At 52.1% G+C, this 4,746-nt stretch overlaps 1 protein-coding gene across 4 annotated transcripts in view; it reads left to right on the top strand.

The window, feature by feature from the left end:
* Positions 1-2,677: 2,677 nt before the first annotated feature.
* ABCC5 (ATP binding cassette subfamily C member 5) overlaps positions 2,678-4,746 on the top strand; it is an 84,038-nt gene continuing 81,969 nt past the window's right edge. Inside the window, exon 1 of one of the 4 annotated variants that reach the window (XM_025195949.1) lies at positions 2,678-2,821. The gene's annotated coding sequence lies outside the window, so the exon portion shown is untranslated. The remainder of the gene's footprint in view (positions 2,822-4,746) is intronic. The other 3 variants (XM_025195947.1, XM_006017107.3, XM_025195944.1) reach the window with 3 other exon arrangements.

Raw genomic sequence — 4,746 nt, 5'->3', positions numbered from 1 at the left:
AGTGCCGGGCAGAAAGGTCCATCGAACTGCCCAAGGCCAACCTGCTGTTGGCAGGCAGAAACAATTGACCACCTCTTCTGGCTCTGCCCATGTGCCAGAGAGGTATGGAAGAAAGTACACATGCTCCTGGTGGGGACAGGTTTCAGAATCATGATCAGAGAAGTGGTCCTCTATGGGCACTTAACCAAACAGCAAGAGGACAGCCTATTTTGAACAGTTTATGGAAAGCCTCAGGATCCATAAGGGATGTGGTTTGTCATTAGTGTTCCCCTTTCTAGCCTCTCTCTGGGGGTGTTTGAAGCTGGGATAAGGAAGAGGCTTTCAGAGTAAGTGAGGGAAAGTGGTGAGTGCCCTGGGGGCAGCTGGGCAGCAGAGGGGCTGCAGCAATTGCTGAAGGGGTGGGAGAAGAGATTACAGCAAATAATTGGGGAAACAATCCAGCACTCAAGCCTCTGAGCAGAGTGACCAGTGTTGTCCAGAAGCTAGGATGGGTCCTCTGGCTCCTGCTGCTGGCTGCCATGAGGTGCAAGCAAGGGGAGGCTGCTGGGCTCAGTTCCTGGCAGGGGTCTCTTTGGCTTCAGCAAGGAGCATCCCAGGCTGGAAGGCTCTGACTAGCTCCCTTTGCCCTCAGCTGCTAATAGATGACATCCCCATGTTGCCCCTGCCCCCAGCATGGAGACCAGCTCAGTTAGTGCTGCCATGAAGGTCCATGAGATTTCCAGACCCTCCTCCCCAGTCTCATGGGAGCTGTTTTCAAGCATGGTAGTTGGGATCTCAACTTTCTCTTGACCTGCAAGAAGCAGTGCAAAGTGCATTGCATTCTCACCTCACTTTTCTAACAGCCTGAGAGAGCCAGGAACTCATTTTGGCAGAGGGGGTGAGGAGTTGGTCTTTGATGAGCTCAGCTCTTGCCTCCAGCTGGAGCAGTGAAACTCCTGAAGGGGTGAGCCTCATTGACCCAAGGCATGTTGCCAGCAGTTAAAAACAGCAGATGGTACTGGGGAGGTCTTAGACTGGCCTCCTTGTGGGCCCAAGAGTATAGGCAGAGGGCTTTGAGCACACAGTGAAGGAGAAAGAAGCCACACTTGCTGCTTGTGATCCTCCCTTTTGGGCCTGGGATACTCCAGTTGGTGCACGTGATCTTGCTGCCTGTACACGCTGGCTCGTCTGCATTGGGTTTTGAGTTCTGGTATGTTTATTGGAGGGTCTCACGGGAGTTGCAGGGCGCTGCGTGGGCTGGTTGTTCCCTTGTAAAGCGTGCTGAAGCATGAGTGTGGGAGCCTTACTTTGCAGGCGTTCCAGGGACTCTGGGAACATTTCAGGAGCTGGATCATAGGTCTCCTCTCTGATCTGGCACTGGGCAGGCAATGCTGCAGGGAATCTTTCTCATGACCCACAAGTCACACAAATGATCCCCGCAGAAATGTAGCTGAGCCTGACATGAGGAGCATAAAGTAATCTGGCTACGGTGAACTGGCATCTCCATGCTGTGTTCATAGACTTGGAAAAAGAACAGAGCAAACCTGTGCAGGCTCCTGTGGATGTACAGGCAGGTAAATATTGAGCAGCGGGGATGGTGTCTCCAGAGAGGGCATTAATGAAATCATTGCTGGATACTGAGTTTAGCTGTGTCCCCCTACTTGAAAAGAGATGATGGGGAATGCCTTATCCTGCAGCAAAGACCCAAGTCAAAATCAGGCGAGTTCTCCCATAGTTCACTAAGAGGCATAGAGCAGCTCATCTGAGGGGCTTGGGGGAAAAATGCTGCTAGGATGATTTGAGGTCAGCAGAGTCTCCTCTTGGTGAGAAGAAGCAAGTCTTTCTGTTAGGTTTTTCTTTTGGAGAGGAAATGAAGAAGTTCTTTGCGTGTGGCCTACAAATATCCACACGAGGAAAGAGCCACTGAGCGTGGATGGCTCTTCAGTCTCCCCGAAAAAGACATAACAAGATCCAGTGGTAGTCGGGCTTCAGCTTCTATGTTCAGACTAGAAATAAGGTGCCATCCACCTCCTGTGAGGGTAACTGAGGATGCGGAGACTTCTTCCTAATCTGAATTCTTTCATTGTTTCTAGAAGGCACATCCCACCTCAAGGAGAGGGCACAGGTTTGAAGCAGAAATGGCAGATGGAGGGCCCTAGTGTTTTGCACCTTACGTCCCACCAACCATTGGTCCCACCAACCATTGGTCCCAAAAACCCTGGTCCCACCATGATAAACGACGAGCCAGCAGGGAACCCCCTGCCGGCTGGTCGACGAGCAAACCTGGAAGTGCCGGTGGCACACGGCAGTGGAAGCGCCGATGGCAAACCTGGAAGCACCTGTCACCGCTTCCCTGGGTCCCCACTACACGACCTTTGTGTCCCACCAGTGGGATGCATCCCATCGATTGAGAAACACTACCCTAGTGTGTTAGCAGGTGACTACAAATGTGGATCCATCCCAGTCTCCTATGGTTTGTTAGGTCATTGCCCTCCCTTGGGAGCCAGGTGTGGGATTAGGCATTGTGCCACCCTAACGCATGGCATGTTTGGGAAAGGAAGGTTCAGTGGCCCCAGCCCATTAGTGGGCCAGAGATAAGTCACTTCCTCAGGGAGGCAATGTGGCAATGCATTGTTGTCTTTCTGAGTCCTTTGCAACCAAAGAATTGCTCTAATATTTTTCTGCAGGCGGAGAAGGAGAGGAAACTGAGAGCTCAAATTTTCTGAGGCATGCCATGAGTCTAAAAAGGTTAAGAACAATTGACTCAGAGAAATGCAGCAGCAAAGGGGTTAATGGATTGCAACAAGAAGTACATGAATTTCTCCTCTACTGAAAGTGCCAGGTGAGCATGGGGGACATTTCTGGTGAAATGGGAGTGACCAGGTCAGAAGGAAAACATCTCTCTCCTGCTTTGGCATGCACAACGCACTGTGGAGATGAAAAGACATGGTTCTAGTGGCTTCAAGTCCCAGATGGGTCCTGATGTGCTCTGGGTAGCTGCCCGCAGCAAAGCTTTTAACACTGCCCTGATCAAATGCAAGGCCATGTCCTTGCTGCAGAAGCCTGGATCTGAGATTGTTTGCACAGCTGCTGGTTAAAACCATGCACTCCAAACACCCCTGTGCCATGCCCTGATGCTGAAGATCCATCCCATAGCCACCCAGGTGGAGCTCAGGGCTCTGCTCCCACAGAGACATTATAGGGAGTGCCTGGCTGACTGGGTGGCCTCTTGTGCAATTGCCCATGAGTTAGCACATTTCTTCTTGGCAGGTGTTGGTGCCACCTGACCGCACTGTTGGTGATAAGCCTCACCAACCCTTGGGCTCGAGTCCCAGTGACTGGGACCACACAATAGCATGGTTTCATTGTGCTGCTCAGTGTAAGAGCGGCCTCCTAATGACAGCTGTCATACTGAACAGGTCTGCCTGAAACGACCTGTTCCCACAGCTGAGCCAGGAGGCAGAGGAAACAGATTTGGCTGCTCCTTTGTGGAGCAGATGTAGCTGGGGACAAGGCAGCTCTTCTACCCTCCATCTGTCTTCTGCTGTCCCTCTAGTCCATCCCCCTAGCACTGGTCAGGTAGAGCCCGGGGGAAAGGTCTCTTGTGTTCATTAGGTCAGCCTAAAAATAACACCTGCCACCTCAGAAGTAGCTGGTGAAGAGAGTACAGGGCAGATGCCATCAGTGTAGGGTGGAGGCACCCCCACTGCTTCCTCCTGGAGTAGCTGCAGGTGTGTCCTGACGGCTGCTGCAATGCTGGAGCCCTGGCCTTTCATGAAGAGCTCAGCTCCTTGGGACTTCAACGATGGCTGGATTTCCTCTGAATCCACCAGGCTGCTCTGACAAGCCAGCCTTAAATGTCACCATGGAAGATGCCAGGTGCTGAGCATCCACATAGCCCAGAGTCTCATGGGTGTGAGGTCTGTGCTGCCCTGGGGAGGAGGGAAGAAGACGGCATGAAAGCTGGGGACTGACAGATCCAATAGACCCAGATCCAATCACAGAATCATAGAAAATGAGAGCTGGAAGGGACCTTGGGAGGCCACATCTAATCCAGCCCCCTGCTCCAAGCAGGACCAGCCCCAACTACATCATCCCAGCCAAGGCTTTGTCTACCCGGGTCTTAAAAACCTCCAAGGATGGAGACTCCACCACCTCTCTGGGTAACTTAGTCCAGTGCTTCACCACCCTCCTAGTGAGAGAGTTTTTCTTAATATTCAAGTTAAACGTCCCTTGCAGCAACCTGAGCCCATTGCTCCTTGTCCTGTCATCTGTCACCACTGAGACCAGTCCAGCTCCATCCTCTTTGCAACTGCCCTGCAGGGAGTTAAAGGCTGTTATTAAATCCCCCCTCAGTTTTCTCTTTGGCAGACTAAATAAGCCCAGTTTCCTCAGCCTCTCCTCATAAGTCACGCACCCCAGCCCCCAAATAATTTTTGTTGCTCTCCGCTGGACTAGCTCCAATGTGTCCACATCCTTTCTACAGCGGGGGGCCCACAATGGGACACAGGACTCCAGATGTGGCCTCCCCGGTGCTGAATAGAGGGGAAGAATCACTTCCCTTGATCTTCTGGCAACACTCCTACCAATGCAGCCCAGGATGCTGGTAGCCTTCCTGGCAACAAGGGCACACTGCTGGCTCCTGTCCATCTTATTGTCACCCCCCAGGTCCTTTTCATAGATTCATAGATGTTAGGGTTGGAAGGGACCTCAATAGATCATCGAGTCCGACCCCCTGCATAAGCAGGAAAGAGGGCTGGGTGTAGA

This window comes from Alligator sinensis, unplaced genomic scaffold (assembly GCF_000455745.1).
Source record: "Alligator sinensis unplaced genomic scaffold, ASM45574v1 scaffold301_2, whole genome shotgun sequence".
NCBI classification, from domain to species: domain Eukaryota; kingdom Metazoa; phylum Chordata; order Crocodylia; family Alligatoridae; genus Alligator; species Alligator sinensis.
This window is presented reverse-complemented; position numbering and strand designations above follow the sequence as displayed.